We start from the raw sequence: 22,468 nt of genomic DNA, 5'->3' as shown, positions 1-22,468 counted from the left end.
GCTGCTCAGGGACTGCTGAGGTTCGGGGGAGGGGGAGGGGCGAGGATGCTGCTGGTTTACAATTTTTATGCCTTGGAGTGAGTTTTCTTACATGGGTCAGCATGATGTCAGACACATCAAAGTCAGGCTTTAAAAAGGGGAGTCAAAACCTCTTTATTCTTGTCTCCTCTCCTGGACAAACAGTGCTATGCCTCCCCATCTCCCTAACCACCTGCGGTGTCCTCCCTGTGTCCTTTGTTCACATCCTTCATCCCCAACGATGTCTGACTCCTCCCCACTTTCCTGCCCCGTCCTTCAGGAGAGAGTGCAGGAGTCTGGCTGCTGCCATGGTCTCCTTGTGAGCCCGTCCCCTGCGCTCCTGCTCAGGACTCTGTCCCCGGCTATCTGTACACTTGATCACACCCCCCAGAAGGCTGTGGTTGGGTTTTGTTATCTTTTGTCCTTGTATCGGTTAGTAGTGAGTGGTCTTACACAGACAGAAGATGTAAAGTGTAGAGTCTTAAGCAAGCTGGAATTGGGCTTTTCTCTCCTAGGAAGTCCTGCTGATGTGCGGCCCTGGACAGGTGGTCCTCATGTGGCTCAGGGCTCCCTGCACCGCCGTCCCCTGTCCCTAGGGCGTGGCCCTCTGCTCACCAAGTAAAGGGGTTGGTCAGACAGAGAAAAAGGGAGAAGGGCACACACCAGGGGACCCTTCAACTACCCTAGAGCCAGAGCTCTGTCATGCTGCCATGCGGGATGCCACATGGGATGCTGCAGGTTGCCACGTGAGATGCCACGTGGGATGCCACCAAGGCTGGCGTGCAGACCTAGGTCTTTGTTTCCGTGGCCGCAAGTCCAGGCGGCACTGCCAGCCCCGTGGAAGCAGCAGGGCCCAGAGACTGGGAGAGGCTGGTCTCTAGGCCAGCCCTCGCCTCCGCAGTCTGCACGTATTCATGCCTAGACGTGCGCAGGGGCCGCTCGCACACTTTGGGACTCACGCACAGGGCCACGCGTCGGTCTGAAGACAACACAAACCATCAGGGGGTTTCGGCTGCTTGTTCCAGGGGGCTTGCTGGCTCAAAGGCGATGCCCTCAGTTACCTGTCTTCCTTGAGCCCCATGTAAGCATGCTGTCTCTATTTTTCCTACAAAGATGCAGTTTTAACCAGTTCAAAACTCAGAAAACGAGTGTGTAAATGGTTAGAGCCTTGGAGCATCAAAGGAGGCAAAGCTGTTATGGGTCCGGCTCTGCGCTCAAACGGGGCAGCAGGAGCGGGACCCAGGAGAGCTGGGCGCTGGGCTGGGCACCTGCCACCTGGGTCAGGGAAGAGGAAGCTGACCGGGGCGGGGGAGGAGCATTGACAGTGTGTGTGGTGCAGGGGACCTCCCATCGCCGATGACAACCAACACGTACTGGGTTTGTTTGGTTAAAACCCTGACCCCCCCCAGGAAGTGAATGAGGGACTTGGGGAGAAAAATAAGAGACAAAAGCATTTGTGAATGAGAAAAATAGGCTGTTTCCAGGCTGCTTAGAGAGTACATGACTGATGACGTCTACCGGCAATAGATAGAAACACTAGTCACGAACAAAAGTCACTTCCGTGTCTTTTGTATGTCCAAGGAAATGTCCTAGAGGCCAAAGGCCATGGTCCTGGAAGGCCTCTTGATTCTAGAGAATAAATGAAGAGCAACATTCTGGACTTGGGAAGATCCTAATTAACCTGAAATCCTAATAAATGTTATTGGTAAGTATTGACCAAGTAAGTGAGAGAAAAATATTTGAGGAAAGTTTTGTTTGTTTGCAAGTTTCATCAGTGGTTGGAGAGAAACAATGTCCATGAGTTTACTATTATAGACATCTTTTCATAAGTGCTAATATATTAGTAAATATCTGCAGAAAGTTGAAGAGCCTGGAAAGGAAACTAGGGTCAAAACCTCCACAAACTGTGATTCAGATGGTACTCCCTGGAGTTGTTCAGTGTACATCCTGTGCAACTATGAGCGGCAGCCCTGCTTATAGTTACTCACATGGAAGTTAACATTCAAGTGCCCAGGGGGGCTGTGGCTGTGGACACGTGGTCCAGCTGAAGACACATGGTCCAGAATACAAGTGGATTGAGGAGGTTGTTTATGTGGGAGTGTGGATGGCGACCCAGAGTGGATTATCAGAACCAAGCCAAGGGCAGAGGGCAGCTACCGAGGATGACAGCAGTGGTGACGGGAGACTGGTTAGACAGAGGGAGGATTGATCAAATAGGTTATTATCCTGGCGATTTTAGAAGCCATGTTTCTCATGGTCAAAGAAGGAAATTGTAAATATGGAAAGGGAGAAGACTAGAATAAATCCTGCAGTGCTACGTTAAAATTGGAGATATTCGTGGGGAGGACTGGTTTCAACATATGTGGGTAGACACAGATACAAGTAGAGAGGTAACTGTGTGTGTGCACTCGTGTGTGAGTGTGTGTGTATGTGCGTGCGGACAAAAATGCACCCCTGGCTTTTCCACCCCGAGGGCCTGGGAGCAGACACCCTGGTAGCCAAGAACATGCTAGAGCCCAGGGACTCGTTTCTGCATCCCCTTCTCCACAGAATGGAGCCAGGCTTGGAGGAAGGGCAGCTTCCAGGGCTGGGGCTGGGGCAGGGCCCGCTGGGCTGACAGCAGGAAGCAGGAAGAGCTCCAACAGCTGAGAGGGTTGAGTGCTGAGAGGACAGAGTGGCCAGCTCCCAGGGGCTCCTCCTGGTCAAATCTGGAGCAACTTCATGTCAAAATAAATAATGATACTGACAGTAATAAAACAACAGTGGGCTATTCAATAACCCACTGAATTAAATAGGAACCTGTGAGCCTGATTTGGCATCAGTGAATAAGGAAGAGAGGAAGCTTTTAGCAGAATGCAGGCGTCTTGACGTGGGAGGGCTGGTGGCTGGACGCTCCTAGTAAGTGAGGCAGGAAGCGCCCAGGTGTGCTGCACCTGGCGGGTGGAAGCTGGATGAGGAAGGGGACGCTTACGGAGTTTCACAGCTTCTCCTCTTCAAGGACTTCCTCATTCCAAAGTGAGAAAGAATGACCTGACTGGAGTCTACCCGACGCCCTTTCATCTTCCATCGCTTTAACACCACCCCCGGGACAATCCCAGCCCTGCACGATCCCAGCCCTGCACCACCTGCTAGGACCCGGTGAGAAGAGCACAGCATCACTTCTGCGATGTTTCTGCCAGAAAGGCATGTCCCGCATCTGGTCATAAGGAAACACAGCACAAACCCAAATTGAGGAACATCCTCCAATGTGCAGTGTCAGGTGTCAAGGTCAGGAGACCTGGGAAAGTCTGATTTTGAAAGAGCCCTTGAGAATGAAGCACATCACGTGAGTGTGCCCTGGCCCTTTCTGAATGGTTTTAGTGGGACAACTGCGAGGGGTCAGGGACGGGTCCGTGCGGGTTACGAAGCTATCGGTTCTGGCCTCAATGTTATCAGTCAATCCACCCTCCTTCTCTGTAAGATCGCAGACCAGCCACAAACAGTTTCTTTTACCTGTTCTGCCCACTTAGAGCTTTAAGACATGAGGCTGGTGAGAAAAGTGACATCTTAGCAAAAGCGAGAAATATGAAGGTGGGTTTGGAAGAAATGATCTCATGGAGAGTAAGTCATGAGAGAAGTGTGTTTGGTGGTTGGACGGTGCGGACCGGGGAGGCAACATTTCGTTTTCATCACAATGTCCTTGTAGCATCAGATGTATGGGGGACCCGCTCTGTTTCACAATTAGGTTTTCATTTATTTCCACGAATTAACTTTCTGTTTTATCTGACCCTGTGCTGGTTCCTAGGCGCTACCATAAACAGGTGACACCCCTGAGAAGCTGAATGCCCTCATATGACACATTTAGAAATTTAATCTTGGGAGGCATGAAGGTGACACTGGGGAATATAATAACAATGCTCAGCTTATTCAGAATTTAACTAAGACTTCACATTGGCCCCTTTTCTTAGGAGACGTGGGAGGGAAAAGGGGCAGATGGAAGGTTGAGCCTTTTTGTTCTAATCACTGAAGATTTGCTTTTAGTTAATAATTATGTCAATCCAATATGTAATAATAGGTGCCGGCAGGCAACAGTTCTAAATAATGACATCTCAATGCACATGAAGGGAGGCCATTACCATGAGGATTAGAATGACTAGGCTTCATTATTCATGCTCACACTGAATCTCCAAATCCCTGGTGCACAGCCGTGAATCCTGTCCTTAAAATGCAAGTGTTACTCGTCACTCATGGTCCTTATTTAAAAATAATGGAGTCCTGTGACATATCTGTGCTCCGCTGCAGGAGGGCAGAAAGTGGGCCCACTCTATTCTCTCGGAGTAAATGAAAGTTGTGAGCAGCACTGGGCTCCCGAAACACTAAGGAAGCTGACTGCCGAAGGGCTCAGTTGCTCGCTCTGCCAGGGGCCCATTTGGCGTCCTTACAAGTGTGTATTTCAACAAACCAAAATAAAATGTTTAACTGTAAATATTTTTTGTACGTATTGAAGGACAATGTAGGTATTAAAACAATAAAAACATATTTATCTCAGGGCAATGTTTACAAGTTTGTAAGTTCTTCGTTTGGGGTTTTTGCTAGAAGCTGGCCCTAGGTTCGAGGTGGGACTAGTTCGAGGTGGGACTAGCCCTTTTCCCTGGGCTCAGATAAGTAAATTAGTCCAGGTGGTAAAAAGTCAAGTAAGCCATCCCAGTGGAGAAGAACTCAAAATCACCTTCCGGCTTCATGCTCAGGTGTAGTGCGTGGGAAGCTCCCGGGGCAGCATGGGCCGTGGCAGGGCCATCTGGGGGATCTCCGAGCCACCACACCCCTGGGTGTGCCCTTGCTTTGCTGACAGTGCTCTTGGCCCCTGGCCGCAGTGATTTTGGTTTCAGTGCTGAGTTCTGAAGACCATTTCTTTTCTTTGTTCCCATAGAGCACCTCTAATGTATGTCTCATGTAGGCAGCAAGGTTTTCCCTGAGGTTTGGGGATATTAGAGTGCTGGCTACATCACAGTAAAGGCCAGGACAACCTAAGATCCAAATATTAGAAATTTCTGCCTCCAAATTCATGTTATTTTATCAGAATAATGTCTCCCAGGCCCCAGCCCAGGTAAGTCTCTGGGCCTGCATTTGATGTCTAAAAGCACCCATTAGCAAGCTTTCCATATCAAGGGCAGACAACCCCAAGGTTGCTTATCCTATTTACTCTACTAAGAACGAACAAGCAATTTCACATAGCTACTTTTGCTTAAGTAGCATTTTTTTACCTTTCTGAAATATCTCTGCACTGTAAACAGCCTGATGCGGTAATTATTACCATACTGATAGCACTATACCGCACACAGGCTTGCTTGCTAAATCTCAGAGTATTAGAATGTATTAGATGCATAAGAAAAGTAAGTTAGGGTAAAAAAAGTGTTGCTTTTATAGATGATAGCAAAATTCAATAATCAATTGTCCTGAGAACTGGCAGGGCCAAAATCAATAAAAAGTAAAACAAGATTTAAATGTTTTTGTGTTGAAGACCATCATAGATATTTTTTAAAGATTTATTTATTTATTTGAGAGATAGAGCACGAGCAGAGGGGAGAGGGAGGAAGAAGCTCAAGCAGACTCCACGCTGAGCGAGGAGCGTGTTGCTGGGGCTCGATCTCACACCCCAAGATCGTGATCTGAGCTGAAACCAAGAGTCGGATACTTAACCAGATGCACCACCCAAGCTCCCCCATCATTGATTTTTTTTCTTTTAAAGATTTTATTTATTTATTTGATAGAGAGAGAGATAGCGAGAGCAGGAACACAAGCAGGGGGAGTGGGAGAGGGAGAAGCAGACTCCCCGCCGAGCAGGGAGCCCGATGTGGGGCTCGATCCCAGGACCCTGGGATCATGACCTGAGCCGAAGGCAGATGCTTAACGACTGAGCCACCCAGGCGCCCTCCCATCATTGATTTTTAAAGGAGCCAAGAGTTTGGATTAACCTTGCTGTTAAATCTGTACTTGACAGGACAGCTACACCCAGTCATGATGTATTCTTTGGTACCAGCGCCAGAGACAAGACTGTGTGTCCGCTAGACCCTGTGTCTGAAGCTACAAGGTGATCATTAGTTTCTTTTTTTCAATTAGTCTGTCTTTGGACCATCACTGGAGTATTCTGGGGGGAGTGGTCTGTCCTTGGGCCATCCCTGGAGATTCTGAGGCGAGTGGTCTGTCCTTGGGCCGTCACTGGAGATTCTGGGGCGAGTGGTCTGTCCTTGGGCCGTCACTGGAGATTCTGGGTGGAGTGGTCTGTCCTTGGGCCGTCACTGGAGATTCTGGGTGGAGTGGTCTGTCCTTGGGCCGTCACTGGAGATTCTGGGGCGAGTGGTCTGTCCTTGGGCCGTCACTGGAGATTCTGGGGGGAGTGGTCTGTCCGTGGGCCATCACTGGAGATTCTGGGTGGAGTGGTCTGTCCTTGGGCCGTCACTGGAGATTCTGGGTGGAGTGGTCTGTCCTTGGGCCGTCACTGGAGATTCTGGGGGGAGTGGGCTGTCCTTGGACCGTCACTGGAGTATTCTGGGGGGAGTGGCCTGTCCTTGGGCCGTCACTGGAGATTCTGGGGGAAGTGGTCTGTGCTTGGGCCGTCACTGGAGATTCTGGGGGGAGTGGGCTGTCCTTGGACCGTCACTGGAGATTCTGGGGGGAGTGGGCTGTCCTTGGACCGTCACTGGAGATTCTGGGGGGAGTGGTCTGTCCTTGGGCCGTCACTGGAGATTCTGGGGGGAGTGGTCTGTGCTTGGGCCGTCACTGGAGATTCTGGGGGGAGTGGGCTGTCCTTGGACCGTCACTGGAGATTCTGGGGGGAGTGGGCTGTCCTTGGGCCGTCACTGGAGATTCTGGGGGGAGTGGCCTGTCCTTGGGCCGTCACTGGAGATTCTGGGGGGAGTGGCCTGTCCTTGGGCCGTCACTGGAGATTCTGGGTGGAGTGGTCTGTCCTTGGGCCGTCACTGGAGATTCTGGGGGGAGTGGCCTGTCCTTGGGCCGTCACTGGAGATTCTGGGTGGAGTGGTCTGTCCTTGGGTTGTCACTGGAGATTCTGGGTGGAGTGGTCTGTCCTTGGGCCGTCACTGGAGATTCTGGGGGGAGTGGTCTGTCCTTGGGCCATCACTGGAGATTCTGGGTGGAGTGGTCTGTCCTTGGGTTGTCACTGGAGATTCTGGGGGGAGTGGCCTGTCCTTGGGCCGTCACTGGAGATTCTGGGGGGAGTGGTCTGTCCTTGGGCCGTCACTGGAGATTCTGGGGGGAGTGGTCTGTCCTTGGGCCGTCAGTGGAGATTCTGGGGGAAGTATTCTGGGTAGAGTGGGTAGAAGGCAGTATCATACGGGCACACTCTCTGTCTTACTCAGTTGGCTAAAACACAGCTCTGCTTGAATTAAACACTCCTCCTACTCCGCTCTTGCGCCCATATAACCGAATATGTCTAGAAAAAGAGAGCAAACAATGGTAGTCGCTGGTCTCACTTTAAATTTATGGCTGCTCACCGATTGTGCCTGGCAGCAGAGATTTCTCTATCCTTTCCCCCAAATGGTTTCCTCATTCCTTTTTCTCTCTGGTCAAGGCCTGACACCTCTATTTCCATCTTTACTCTCAGGGGATGACGCGGTTTCCTATGCATTGAGAACACAGGAACAATGAGAAAGGAACCTGCATAAGCACGTCTGCGCCCCCACCCGCACCTGCCCCCCGGCCTCTGCTCACAGATGCTGCCTCGCTGCCCACGACTGCAGGGTGGGGGGGCCGCCCCTCCCCCAGTCCGGCTGCTCCCCACACTCTCTCCCTGCCACCTTGGTCTAGTCCATGATGGAGAGCAAGCACTTCTCCCTCTCTCTTGCACAGTCAACATTTCCTTCTTCACTGGCCATTCCCACCAATATGCAAACCCATCCCTTATTGCTTGCATCTTCACAAAATATTTTTGACTCTAGTATCATCTTTAGCTACTGCCTATTTCTCTTTCCCTCATGCAAATTCCCTGAGATAAATGTTTGTATTCTCTCCTATCTTTAACTCTCTTACCGTCAGGTTTTTTTCTCTACGCCACTCAACAAAAACCATGGCAAGGCTGCAATGATTTGCATGCTGCTAAATGGTCTAGTGGTCACTTTTTTCAGTTTTGTGTTGCTTGATCTGCCAGCAGCATTGACATGGTTGATTATTCTATCCTTCTTGAAACACGTTTGCACTTGGCCTCCAAATCTCAGACCCTGGGCCTCTTCTCTTGGCCATCTGCACCCACTCCCTTGGTGATCTCATAAGCTGATGAGCCCTAAAAGTACCTCTCTAGCCCAGTACTCTCTCTGAACTCCATATTCAAATAAACATCTGTGTACTGGATATCATCACTGGGATAGTCTCCTTGTTATCTAACTTTTCAAGTCCCTAACCAACCTCCTGATCTTCTCTCTCACCCCCACCCTGCCTTTGCGTCGTGTTTCCCTGCCATATTGATGAGCTCCGTGTCTCCATTGTTGCAGTCAAACACCTTGGAGTCATCTTTTGTGCTTTCTTTTCTATGAGACCACTGTATGCTGTCTGTAAGGAAATCCTGTTAGCTTTAACTCCACATAGACCCACCGTCTCTTACTGGGATAGTTGTCCTCATTTCCCCTGGGTCTCCCTAATCTATTTTTAACATGGCCGCCAGAGTGATCGCCTTACAATGTAAATCAGATACTACCACTCAGAACCTCCCACTAGCCTTCCATCTCACCCTGACAGGAAGGTAAAGTCGCCACCATGGGCTGCAGGGCTCCATGACCTGGATTCCACCACCTCTTTGCCTCTTTGACTTCAACTCCCTATGCCCTCTCCCGGCTCACTCCAGCCACACTGGCTTTGAACGTTTCCGGTAAATGCATCAGGGACACTGCCCTCGCTGTTCTTCATCCTGAAATGCTCCCTCCCCAGGTAAACACATGGCTCCCTCCCACCCCTTCCTCCGGGCTCTACTTGAGTGTTGCCTTATCAGTGAAACTTTCACTGTTTATTCTACTTCTAATTGCCTCAGGGACCCCCATCTGACCTCCACGGCACTTATCACCATCTACCATACTACGTATCTTTTTATTTATTTTGTTTATTGTCCAGCTCTCATGACTGGAATGTGAATCCCATGAGGTCAAGGATTTTGTCTGTTTTATTCACTGCCGTAACCCTTTTGCCTAGAAAAGTGCCAAGCACATAGTAGGTGTCAGTAAGTATTTGCTGAAGGAAAAAAGGAATTGTAGTATGGTGTCAGGAGGACTTACAAGACCTAGGTCTTAACATTTTGAATCCACTGTTTCTTATGTATATACTCTGGGGCAAATCACTTAACATTTCTACGTACTAGTTTCTTTCCATCTGTAAAACATTTCTGTTTGTAAAGTACCTTACCAAAATTGTTGGTCAGGATTAAATGAAATGATAAATGTGAAAAATACCTTCTAATTTGTATTACACAAATGTTAATTAACATGAACAATACTATTTATAATCACATGAAAAAGAAAGGAAATGGACAGACCAGAGATGTATAATCTCACTTTTGCCCAACAGAGTCTTGTGTTTTGTATCAAGGGCCAATTTGCAACATTTCCTGGGGCATTTATAGCTTGAATAATGCTTATTTTAGATAGGTGGAGAAGGTAACTCAGGTTACCCCTCAAATAAGAAGGCTGTTCCCAAACTAAATTTTGACAGTTGTTCTGGGGCTGTGAAAACTCAGGTTTCTGCGGTTCCTAAATAGGTCAAGTTATGGTATAATGACCACATGCTGTAGAAGAGGTTAGTGAAACAACATGGGTGGGATTTCTCCTTTGCAACTGGGTTATGCCTTCTATCGGAGACGGTCACAGGCCCGTGATATTTGTGACACGCTGGTTCTCTAGTCATTATATCTTTACCATAAAAACATTAGTCATATTTTTTTCAGGCTTTTTATTCTCTTAAGAATAGGAATGTGGGTAGCCGATTATAAGTTCATTCAGTATTGTGTGGAGCTTTTCAGAGAACTTTATAATCATTCTAATTAATTTGGAATTTCCAAGAAGAATAAAAAAAAATATTCCCCAGAGTAATAATTCTGAAACAAAAAGAATTTATATGTAAAATTGAAATGATCAAGTGACCTACTTACATACACTTGTCTTCCTTCCTCCACTTTATTTGTTACCTTTATATGATCTGAAGTACGTGCTGGAGGAATAAAATTTGTGGTGAGACAGTTCACCACACCGCCCAGCCTGCGGGCAAAGAATGAGAGAATAGTCCCTTGAGAAGTTTGCTGAGCAACGAGCACAAGGACGTCCAGAGTGCGGAGCCCTTGGAGTGGTAAGGGCTCTACGCTGTCTTACACAGCAAGGAGAGGGCCAGGCTGTTTCCACCAGTGAAGAGAAATCTGAAGATTTAAGAAATCTGAAATTTAAGGGAAAAACTCAGCGGCGGCTCATTTGTGGAACAAAAAGCTACTTCTTCAGTGGTAAGTTTTTGCTTTGTTTTGGAATTTAGAAAATACTGTATCTGTGTTGTCTTAATAACTGTTTCATGCCTTGAAGGTAAAAGAAAATATTGCAACGTTCATCTTAGGGAATCAGGTGTTGACCAAAAGCTTATTTAGGCAACTTTGGTTGTGCCTTGGGGGGAGAGAAGGAGGCTAAATTTTACTGGGTCTATTAGGAGCTACACACTGTTGTAGAGACTTCACATTTATTTCAGGTGGTTCTGATGGCAGTCCTGGGAGGCAGGTGTGATTCAGGAGTTAGACAGAGTCACAGGATCAGTGTGTGGCCGTGGAGGGATTTGAGTCCAGGTTCGTCCGATTCCAGAGTCGGTGCTCTGCCTATCTCACAAAGATGTTAAGTATGACCTTCAGGTGCTCGTGACCCGACACATGGTGGCTTGTACCTCGAAAAGCCTGTAGCATTTGCAAGGAGCCCAGTTTTGAAAGGGGGATCATCTGTATGAATCATAACTATAAGGAAGAGATGCGGATTCTGTAAACCCAAGCCAAACACAGTCTCCCTGACTTACTGCACATGCCGTGGGCTCTGAGCTGTGTTACAAGACAGCATGCTGGTGCATCTACACATGGATGGCATACAGAGGAGGTGAGAGGCTGAGGGAGGGAGGGACTGCTATGGAAGAGCAGCGAAGGGTGAGGAGACAGGGCAGGAGCAAGTGCCATGTGGATGGAGAAAAGAGATGGGCCAGCAGGGCTGATGGTGGCAGGAGGGGTGGGCGAGCCTGGAGCCAGCTAGCTGAGGGTGTGAAGCTGTTTGTGAACATGCACCCATATGTGTCTGCACTCCTGGGTCTGGTTCAAGAGAACGCACCAGGCTCTAATTCATGGGAAGATGTTCTTGTGATAACATCATCTTCCAAGTGAAAGTGACAAATGGGTGGCAATGAGTTTCACTGCGTTGTGGGTTAATGCGTTTATGCCATTAAATACTGTTACTGCATTTATATGACAATATGGGAGACGTCTGCTTTAGTCGTGCATTCTGCTTTCTCTTATTAAATGTCTTAAACCTTCTGAGACTTCCTTTATCTGGAGGTCGCTTATCTGATAATACAAACTCTCTAAGACAAACTGAGAACGAGGAAATGAACCCCAAAAGAGACTGCAACCAAAATAAAAATTATAAAGCCCATACCCTGAACCTTGGGAGTGCTTCTCCCAGGGGAGACCCTCAAGTGCACACTCAGAAGTCCTGGCTCTTACTTTAGGTGCAGTTCTGATAAGTGGGCTGGCTTGGTTTCCCAGCCCAGAGCTTACTGGAAGCAGAAAGGTCACCTGCCGGTGTCAGACGCTGAGAGCAGTGGGCTGAGAGACTGGCTGCCATCGGAAGTTGGGTGGAAGAATCCCAAACTTGATAGGACAGCTCAACATACTTAACCTGGGCTCATTTTTTTTTTTAGATTGCACATATAATTTTAATAATATAGAGAAAATATATTTTATATTTGTGAATCAAAATACAAGGCTTTTTTTATGTTGTGTTAATCACCATACATTACATCATTAGTTTTTGATGTAGTGTTCCATGATTCATTGTTTGTGCATAACACCCAGTGCTCCATGCAGAACCTAGGCTCATTTAATGTAGACAAGCAAAGGGTCCCAAGTATCTGAGCAATCTCGGCGTGCAATTTGGGGCACTGCTGCAGAGGAGAAAGCCTCGCATCCATGGTGGGGGCCACAAAGGGCATCAGAGGCAGGGCTGGATGATGGCAATTTGACTGGAAGACCTGTTTGAGCAGGAATTTCATGGATCAGGTCTCAAATCTTAAAATATAGATCTGCACATGATCAACCTTAGTTGACAGTTAACGTAGGATAACTTTCCCCAAGAACAAGAGCGGGCAGAGTGGGCATCGCCGCGCTGCTGTGTGGAGTGGGCTCAGCAGCGCATGCCTTGTCCTGCGCTCAGGGGACGTGATGGCCGCACACAGGTGTCACGATCTGAAAAGGCTTCCATACCAGACGGTGCTGAGTGTTTCGGAAAGAAGTACATGCCTTTGTATCTTCCCGACTTTGTCTGTTTTGCAAGTAGAATGAGGAGATGGAACTAGGAAGAGAGAGAACACTGCACGAGGAGAGAACGCAGGTGTGGAAGACAGGGCAGGCTGGGAAGAGGGGCGAGAGATGCGAGGAAGAAATGCGAGATGACCCGCAGAGGTTGTAAAGGAGGGGGTGCAGGGCCCAGGAGCAGGGTGGGGCCAGAGGCACCTCGACGGTGGCCCTGGTGCCCTAGGGCCTCATCCAGCAGCGAAGGGTCCCTACGCCGAGCCCACATGTGGGTGTGGGGTGTCCCAGGAGTGGGGTGGATGCGGCCTCTGGGTCCCCCTGCTCAGCACCCTGCTTCTTTGATGGGCTTCCAGGTTGTAAGCCCTGCACGCTGCTCCCAGCCCTGGGTGCTCCCCTCCTCCTCACCGTACCCCACAGTCTGAAGTTCCAGGGGCGAGTGGACGATGAGATTCGTGAACCTCAACCTCCGAGCCCTTAGCTGAGGCCCTAAGACTCTTCCTGCTCAAGTGCGGGGTTAGCAGGATCCCAGGCCCCAGCCAGCCTGTCCGTCAGAATCTACATTTTCAGCCCTGGAGATTCACAGGCCAAGTGCAGGAGTGGGGGCTGTTGGTCACACTGTAAACACGGGGCAGACATGAGCAAGCCCCTTGTCCCAGCCCAAAGCGCTGAAGCAGCTGTGTGCTGTGCTTCCGGAGGGGGTTGGGATGTGCTTGTTTGTGGGGGGGGTATGTGTGTGTAAGGTGTATGAACGTGGATGTGCATGTGTGTGTGTGTAAGGTGTATGCACGTGGATGTGCGTGTGTGTAAGGTGTATGCACGTGGATGTGCGTGTGTGTAAGGTGTATGCATGTGCATGTGTGTGTAAGCTGTATGCACGTGGATGTGCGTGTGTGTGTGTGTAAGGTGTATGCACGTGGATGTGCGTGTGTGTAAGGTGTATGCACGTGCATGTGTGTGTAAGCTGTATGCACGTGGATGTGCATGTGTGTGTGTGTAAGGTGTATGCACGTGGATGTGCGTGTGTGTAAGGTGTATGCACGTGCATGTGTGTGTAAGCTGTATGCACGTAGGTGTGTGTGTGTGTGTAAGGTGTATGCACGTGGATGTGTGTGTGGGGGGGGTATATGTGTGGGGTGTGTGTGTGTGTGTATGTGGGGGGTGTCTGTGAAGTGTGTGTGTGTAGGGTGTATGCATATAGGGTGTATGCATGTTGTGGGGTGTGTGTGTATGTGTGTCAGGTGTATGCATGTTGGGTGTGTGTTGTGGGGTGTATATGGGGCTGTCTGTGGGAGGTGTGTGTGGGTGTGTATATGGGGGTGTCTTGTGAAGTGTGTGTGGAAGTTTCTGGGGAGCAGGCTGTGTCCGTCTATCCTGACGTCACCCTTTCTCATTTCCGTAGCACCTTTATAAATCAGCCTGACTGTTCCCCTCAGAAAGAAAATGCAGGCCCTGAATCTGGGTCACTGGGGAACACAATGAATCAGCGGGGTTCCCGGGCCCTGAGCTGGGCGCCCCCCCCGTGATGCACAGTGAGCACCCGGAGGAACTGAGGCACTGATGACTGCACAGGTTCAAGGAAGGAGACCTGAGATTTTATTGTGGGTTCATCGACATCGAAATCATTTGATTGGAGGTCCAGTTTTCTTTCCCAGACTTCTTTCGGTAGATAAACATGTTTTAGTAAGCCACTATCCCCTGTTTCGTGTGTATAATTAAATGAAAATACGATACATTAAGTCTTTGGTCTTTCCGTCAGTTTGGGCTCTTTCCGATCTCATGACCCCAGCTGCAGCGGTTCGCCTCTCCCCACGCCCCCCCTGCCCTTCTGAAACCGCGGCGAGCACCTGGTCACCGAATCTCCTCTCGAGACGTGCGGGGCGGTTCTCGAGGTCAAACGCCAGGCCACGGTGTCCTTTGAGTTCCTGATCTGGTGGGACAGGTGCTAAGGAGGCCCTTCTGTCACCTTCGCTCTGTATTCTGGTGAAATCCACTGTGCCCTCCTTGAAGAGTTTTGTGATTTTTTTAAAAGATTTTATTTATTTGTCAGAGAGCGAGAGAGAGAATAAGCAGGGGAGGAGCAGAGGGAGAGGGAGAAGCAGACTCCCTGTTAAGCAGGGAGCCCGACACGGGGCTCGATCCCAGGACCCCGGGATCATGACCTGAGCCAAAGCCAGACGCTTAACGACTGAGCCACCCATGTGCCCCAAGTTTTGTGATATTTTTAAGTCTGAGAGAGACCAGTCCCATTGGAAGTTAGTTTTAGAGCTTCTTAGACCTATTTTATTGATTGTCTCATTCGGTCAAAAATACCATGTTCTCTAGCTTTCCTGTGCTGAGCGGACGTCCAACATTCCGACACATTTCCTGCTTCTCACTTGAAGCAAAATTGCATGTTCACCGTTCTGGAAACTGACAAAGAAATTGCAATTACAGGAACACTCAGCCAGTGAAGATGGTCAGGAAATATCCTGAAGGTGTGGGTTTTCCAGCAGTGCTATCTGTAATAGTTGCCGCAGTAGAGATTTCCTTGTTCTTAGAAATTGTTTCCTTATGCAAACAATGTAACTCATTGTTAAATGTGTGGAAAGCACAGAGACACAGAAACAAAATGATATTTCTTCTCTTTCTAACTCCGCAGGCAACCACTACCATCATTTTAATGCATTTCATCCCAGGCTGTATTCTGATCACAGTTTTGTCATAGTTTCTCACTTTTACTTATAAAAACTCATCATTTATCACACTTCCTGTGTCTAGAATGTTGTGGTCAGAGTTAGAACTTTAAATTTGGGGCCTCAAACAAAATTCTATAAAGAGACAGCTACTGTCATGAGGCCAACTTGACATTTTGAAAACCTCTCCTCCCATTCTGAAGGACCTGGGCATTAGATAAAGAATGATATTAGTTCAGTTGAACTCATCTTTAAAACAGTGGCTGTGCCTGGCATGGGACACGCACAGAATGTCACGTGTGAGGGGTCGCGTGTCCCCATTGCTGAGCAGCTGGGCAGCCACCTGCCACAAAGTGTCAGGAACACAGAATCTTAAAGGTGTATCTCTCGAGGACGCGGGGGCTGCATCCGTAGGGATCCTGTCGGAGCACTTTCTTATGCTGCCTCCCTGCATGCCTAATTCTCCCGGACCTCCTGACTGGGCAGCCTGATTTCCTCAGAACTCCTCCTCTTCATACCTTTTGGCCCAAGTGTTCCTTTGGTACCCCTGAGAATGAGGCCAGCCAGCGTTGGTCCCGTGTGTGGGGCAGCCCTCTCCCCCGTGGCCCCCGCCTCTGGTCCAACCAGCCTCTCTCTTCCTTTCTCAGGGTCCTGCTTTCGGGCCCAGTCCTGCTCCAGAGGGACGCACCCAGCCCGTCCCAATCATGGCAGAAGGGCTCCTTGGTCCCGATTCTTGCTGCAAGGACTTCAGTGACACCCAGGGTGACCAGGACTGTGCAGCTTTCAGCACAGAAATTTCCACCCCCTGGCAAATCAGGGTGGTTGGCCACCTTGAGCCTGGCAGCCCCATAAGGAGAGCCGGGAGGTCAGTGCTGGTGTGAAAGGCTGAGCCCCGTCCCTGTGGGCTCAGGGGTCCCCTGCTGGTTCACGGGGCCAGGATCTCCTCTGCCCTGGTGGGCTGTGCCTGAGGGCTGAGCAGAAAACAACTTGAGTCAGAGGACCCGAGCTTTGGGTGCTGGAGAGCGGGACTGTGCAGAGGTCAGTGTGTGCCCCTAGTGCTGCCACTGAGCCCAGGTGTGGGTCCCGGGGTCCCGTGTGGGGGTCAGTGGTGCTGTCTGCTTACCCCGAGGGTGAATAATGAAACATTTTTAAAAGATTTATTTACGTATTTGAGATAGAGAGAAAGAGCAGTGGGGGAGGGGCAGAGGGAGAGAAAGAATCTCAAGCAGACTCTGCACTAAAGCCTGACGTGGGGCTCGATCCCACGACCCTGAGATCGTGACCTGCGCTGAAACCAAGAGTCGGCCGCTCAGACTGGCTGAGCCCCCCAGGCGCTCCTGAATCACGAAAATTTCACTTGTGCCCACTGCTCTCCGTAGCTCCATTCTGTTGCTGTGAGTCTCACCGCTGATCTTTTAGCTACACATTCACTACGGCTGTAGCCTCCACTCCCGCGGTGCCGTCTCTCTGAGAGCCTTCGACCAGCCCTCACTCAGACATTCATACTGAAAGCTTGTCTTCAAAGAGCACTGTAAACACTGGTGATCACACACACACACACACACACACACACACACACCAGGTTTCAGTCCTCACTTCCTTTTCTGGGCACTTCCTGCCTCCCCTGCCTCAGGAATCCTGTGTTAATTCTTTTTTTTTTTTTTTTTTTTTTTAAGATTTACTTATTTATTTGAGACAGAAAGAGAGAGAGAGGGAGAGAGGGAGAGGGCTAGAGGGAGACAGAGAGAGACAGAGAGAAAATCTCAAGCAGACTCCCTGCTGAGCCCAGAACTTGATCCCAGGACCCTGAGATCATGACTTGAGCTGAAATCAAAAGTTGGATGCTTAACCAACTGCACCACCCAGACACCCCAGGAATACTGAGTGGTTTATCCTTCTGGCCACTTCTTTCCTGTCTTTTTTCCTCACTTCAATTTGTCCTTCTGCTCCTAAGCATAAGCACAAGCTCCCAGACTTCTGTCCACACCTCGGAGCTCAGTTACAACCTCTCTGTGCAGAACCATTCCTGCATCTCTGCTATAGCCCCACATTTAGGACCCAACACCATTATCACCACCATCATCACCATCATCACCATCATCACCACCACCACCGTCATCATCATCATCACCACCACCACCATCATCACCGCCATCACCACCACCACCATCATCACCATCAACATCACCACCACCACCACCACCGTCATCATCATCATCATCACCACCATCACCACCATCACCATCATCACCATCATCATCACCACCACCACCATCATCATCATCATCACCACCATCACCATCATCACCACCACCATCACCATCATCATCATAACCACCATCACCATCATTATCACCACCACCACCACCATCATCACCCCCATCATCATCACCACCATCACCATCATCGCTACCACCACCACCATCATCACCACCATCATCACCACCATCATCATCACTATCATCATCATCACTATCATCACCATCACCACCATCACCACCATCACTACCATCACCACCATGACTATCACCATCATCACCCTCAGCTATTATTATGGGCCAAATACTGTAGGTGATATGCACTTTATGTGTCTTAAACTCACATTAATCTTTTGTAAATCTTTAATCTTTATCTTATCAATGAGGAGACAGATCCCAGAGATTGATTGGCTTGAAAAACAACTAATATGTGGCTGAGATGGATCTAAAGTCATGTCAAGAATCTCCAGTTACACAGACCTTCATTTCCTCACATTCTGTGTACCTTAAGTGAAACTCATTTCCTTCCTCTCAGACCAGTCTCTGTAACTTCTCCACAGGAATATGTTAGAAACTTAGAAATAACTTTCCAGTTCTTATCTCTCTGTCCTGTTGAGATGAAGAAATTGGCATCATTTTAATTCCTTCTTTGTCTTGTTTCTTACTAATTTTTCCAAAATATCTCCTAAACATGTATGAACTTTGGGATCAGATGACATGACTTTGAGCCTTAGCTTTTCAACTTATTAAGTGTATGAATTTTAGGAAGTTGCTTTATTTCTCTGAGTTTCAGTTTGACAACACCAACACTATCTTGTTCTGAGGATTAATGACATAGAATAAGGGACATGTCAAGGTAGGAACCCAAAGCACCTGGGTGCCTGTCTTTAGACTATCAGCTATTCCTCCTTCCCCTCAGTGACTTCCACATGGTATCACTTCTTCTCCAGTCAGTTCTGTGAACTTGCTCCCTGTCACTCCATGACTCACAAAGCTCTCCTGCTGTCCCATCCCTCTATCTGTCCTCATGTTGCAGTCCATCTTTGTGCTTTCCTTGCTGGTGCTGTTTGCCTCCCTACCCCCTCCTACCTGGCTAGATATTCCTCATCCCTCATGGTTGAGCGCCAGCCCTTCTTTTTTCACAAAGACTCTTCGGACCGGTGCCGTGGCTAGAAGCACATGCTCCCTCCCTCCTCTGAACTCTCCACCTCTCAATGCCGTCTTCTCAGTGATGAAGCACATTCAGCCTTGCCACACACGGCCGTGGCGCCAACACCAGGGATGTGTCTCTGCTTTCCAACTGTGTAAGTTTCTTAAAGGAGGGAAAGAAATTGCATCACGTATCTGTACATAGTATCATGCATGTGGTAGTTATCTGAAAATATGAACTTATAAGAGGTGGATTAGGTTGGAGTGGCTTTTTGAGTACAGTTTTCAGGCCAGATACTTTAGGGCGTAGAGTAACAGCATGTCAAAACCCTGCAGGCCCAAAGCTGGAGCAGGGAGTGAACATGAAGGATACACAGCTTGAAATCTTTGTAAAGTCTCAAATTTGAGATGTCAGCAAAGCTGGTAATTCCCACTGTAAAATACACTTTGATCCTAATGGGGATTTGCTGACATAATTTGATGAGTAGCATTTTCTTAATTCTATATGGAAGAAAAGAGGTAGATCCAAACAGCATGGCACAGATGCAAACCACTGCTGGGTTTGATATCCTATTTTCAACGTATCCCACTCCTACCTTTCCAACAACGTCACCACTTTAGATTTCTCATTCCCCCCTCTCCCCACCCCCCCACTTCCAGCACCTGTTCTAACTGCTGCTTTTCTTGGGAATGGTGGCCTTTCTTTTTTTTTCTTTCTTTCTTTCTTTCTTTCTTTCTTTCTTTCTTTCTTTCTTTCTTTCTTTCTTCTTTCTTTCTTTCTTCTTTTCTTTCTTTCTTCTCTCTTTCTCTTTCTCTCTTCCTTCCTTCCTTAAAAAAAGTAGGTTTTTTTTATTTTTAAACATTTTTCATACATCTTTATGATTTCAGAGGAGGTCTAGTGTGCATGATGAAAAGTAGAGAACCATTCCAGTTATCTATGTAGCTGGCAAACCACCTGCAGTTGCGGCTCAAAACAATGATTTATTATTATTATTATTATTATTACTATTATTATTATTGTTGTTGTTATTATTATTATCTCTTGTGGCTCTGGGGGTTGATTTGGCTCAGCTGAGTGGTTCTTGAGCAGTTTCAGTCAGAGGGAAGCTCATACCCGAGTCATCCAAAGGCTCTAGTGGGCAGGTTGGAGTCCCACCAGGCTGGCTGGCGTCAGGGTCCCAGCAGACTGTCTACATGCGGCCTCTCCTTGCATGGTTTCCACTGGGTTCCAAAAGGAAGCATGCATCCCAGGAGGCCCAGTAGGGAGCTGCATTTCTGTGACTTAGCCTTAGAAATCCCAGATTACTACTTCTACTCTATCCTATTGGTCAAGCAAGTCGCCAGGTCCAATCTAGATTCAAGAAGATGGAAATTAGATTTTACTCTTGACATGTGAGCAGCACACTGTATTGGGAGTAGAAGAATGGAAAGTGGCCATTTCTTATCTGTCACTATCACAAGAGGTACACAGAGCACCAAGGTCAGCTAGGTCTCCACCATTCCAGCACACTGGCCCCTGGAACGAGACTCAGGCATGTTTCTCAGAAACATTGCACATGACTAGGTTGTGCACCTGCGCAGTGGCGAGTGGGAATTGTTACAACAGTAAGGGCCAAGGGCCTACCAGACTGTTGAAGGCGCATCGATGTGCAGCCACGTGTTCCTCCGCAGACACTGATCATCTGTGTATGAATCATCTTTTGAAAGTACCCACAAAGTCAAAAGCATGTTGAGTCTTCTGCCTTCCTTTAAGGAAACACTCAAGACGACCGTGAGGAAGTCAATTTGACTGAAAAGCTTTCTTTACAAAATTGTTGCTTGAAATCATTGACATTTTTATGATTTTATGTTTATAATTTAAGAAATTTGTTTATTCATAATTATACACATTTCCCAAGTATCTGCTTTTCCTTCTAACTTTTTCCTTCTTAAGAGAGCCAGTGTGGATTCTCTGCCGGGTCTGCATGGCCAGATTCTCATTTCTTGCTGCATTTTAGAGGGTCCTGCAGCCGAAAGATGCCCCAGCGGTGAAACCCAGCAGTTAGAACAAATAGTCGCTGGTAAGCTCGGACCTGCACATAACCCCCTCACACTAAAGCAAACAGACTCCCCACGGTCTGAAGCAATTCCTTATAGACAGGGCATTCATTTACCAACTGCAATTGGACTTCATTCTGAATGAACTTTGCCATGTGCTGTCAAACTTTCAGACTGTAAAATTGTTTACATAAAATGCATAACTGCATACTGTATTTCTTGCTTTTTACATAGCTCACAATGTCTATGCAAATGAGCAGCACAATTCTAAATTTGAGGAAGATCTCCTAAGGGTGAGACCTCACAGGCTTTTTGATATAGGCCAGTTTCTAGAGAGAAGAAGACAAAATGGGTCTGAGCTTCCTAAGGATGACCTATAATCTGGATTTGCTTTGAAACACAGAGGGAATATTGGGGTAAAGATCACAGTGAGCACTGGGCAGGCAGTGCGTCCCGGAGTAGCGACCTCAGAGATGGAACGGTTGAACGGGAAGGCTGCTCGGTGGCCACATCTAATGCTGCATTGATCCATCTCTCCTTGGGGGCAGAAGAGGAGCGCCAAGGAGGAGGTCAGGCCTACGGAGGTTCTCCCACCTTCTACCTCCCTGAGCTCTACTTCTGAAAGGGGGCCCGCACCCTGCCACAGGTCTCAGTGTTGTCCAGGTAAGGAGCTGTGACTGAGCCCCTACTCCATGGGTTTCTCCATGTGGCTGCATGATGTCCCTTTCCTCAACATGCCACTTTCCTAGTTTCTGTTTTTTGGGGGCAGTTTCTTAGCAAGATCAGATCTGTTTTTCTTTTCTTTTCTTTTCTTTTTTTTTTTTAGGCAGACCAAGTCCAGGGCTGTAATTGCTATGAAAGGGCTTACTTCTCCACCTGCCTGCCGAACAAGGCCATCAAAGGAGATGTTAGTGGGACTGGGTAGAGAGTGCAGGATGCATGCATTCCCCAATTCCCCAGGGGGCCTGTGTCTTCCTCTGTGAGGGGTTTGAGGCCCCTAGTAGGCAGGTCTTCCAGCAGCTTCCACCCACAGCAAGAAGCAGAACCTCAGGGGTTGGGGGAGGTGGTGAAGAGGGGGGAAGATGATGAGTTAAAGGAAGGAAGAAGAGCAAGGTGCTCCCTTTTGTCTCCAACAACCATCAGTCTGCCACAGGGAAGGGACGAAGAAGGAAGTCACACGGAGGGGTTCCTCTCACACAGAAGAGGGAATAGGGCACCCTACATCGATGGACATCTTAAGCTCTTTCAAAGAGCAACACCTCGGGACTTAGTATGGAGAGATTTTTATTCAAAAGGACTCCTGTCAGGTAGGGACAATGGCATTGGGGCTCCCTGTGACCATAAGGTCTGTGAGTGGCCTTCTACAGGGTCAGGATAAGCAGACTGTGGGGGAGGGGGAGACAGCTGGACAAGGGGAGAAACCTGTTCTGCCAGGAAAAACGACCTGCTATGGTCGGCCAGTTCCCAAGAGAAGCTGACAAGGGGACACGCTTGCTCGGGGTCAGGGACAAGCAGGGTCCAGGGCTCTATGGGAAGGCGTGAAGGCAGACTAGCGTCCGAGCCCGACACGCAGGGTGGGCCCCGAGCAGTTGTGGGCCCCCAGTGAGCTCAGGGAGGAAGCAGAGACGTTCGGCTCTGTGGGCCTGGCAGCCCCAGCTGGTCCGGCCCTGACTTGCATTGATCTCTGGGTCCCTTTGCTGTAAAACATTAGGTATTTCCTGAGACTCGATTCACAGCAGCACACTCTATGATGACCAACACCTTTATGATTCCAGAACTCTTTCTCCTTTTTCTTTTCCTTTTTTTTTTTT

At 48.5% G+C, this 22,468-nt stretch overlaps 1 protein-coding gene across 4 annotated transcripts in view; it reads left to right on the top strand.

Moving 5' to 3' along the window:
* Positions 1-1,467: 1,467 nt before the first annotated feature.
* Positions 1,468-22,468, top strand: part of CCR6 (C-C motif chemokine receptor 6) — a 36,739-nt gene continuing 15,738 nt past the window's right edge. For 2 of the 4 annotated variants that reach the window (XM_078054472.1, XM_036095687.2), the window contains exons 1-5: positions 1,468-1,723; positions 5,999-6,088; positions 8,749-8,937; positions 10,201-10,489; positions 21,206-21,320. The gene's annotated coding sequence lies outside the window, so the exon portion shown is untranslated. The other 2 variants (XM_036095685.2, XM_036095686.2) reach the window with 2 other exon arrangements.

This window comes from Halichoerus grypus, chromosome 9 (assembly GCF_964656455.1).
Source record: "Halichoerus grypus chromosome 9, mHalGry1.hap1.1, whole genome shotgun sequence".
Classification (NCBI taxonomy): Eukaryota; Metazoa; Chordata; class Mammalia; order Carnivora; family Phocidae; genus Halichoerus; species Halichoerus grypus.
Note: the sequence above shows the minus strand (reverse complement) of the source record. Positions and strands in the feature narration are given on the sequence as shown.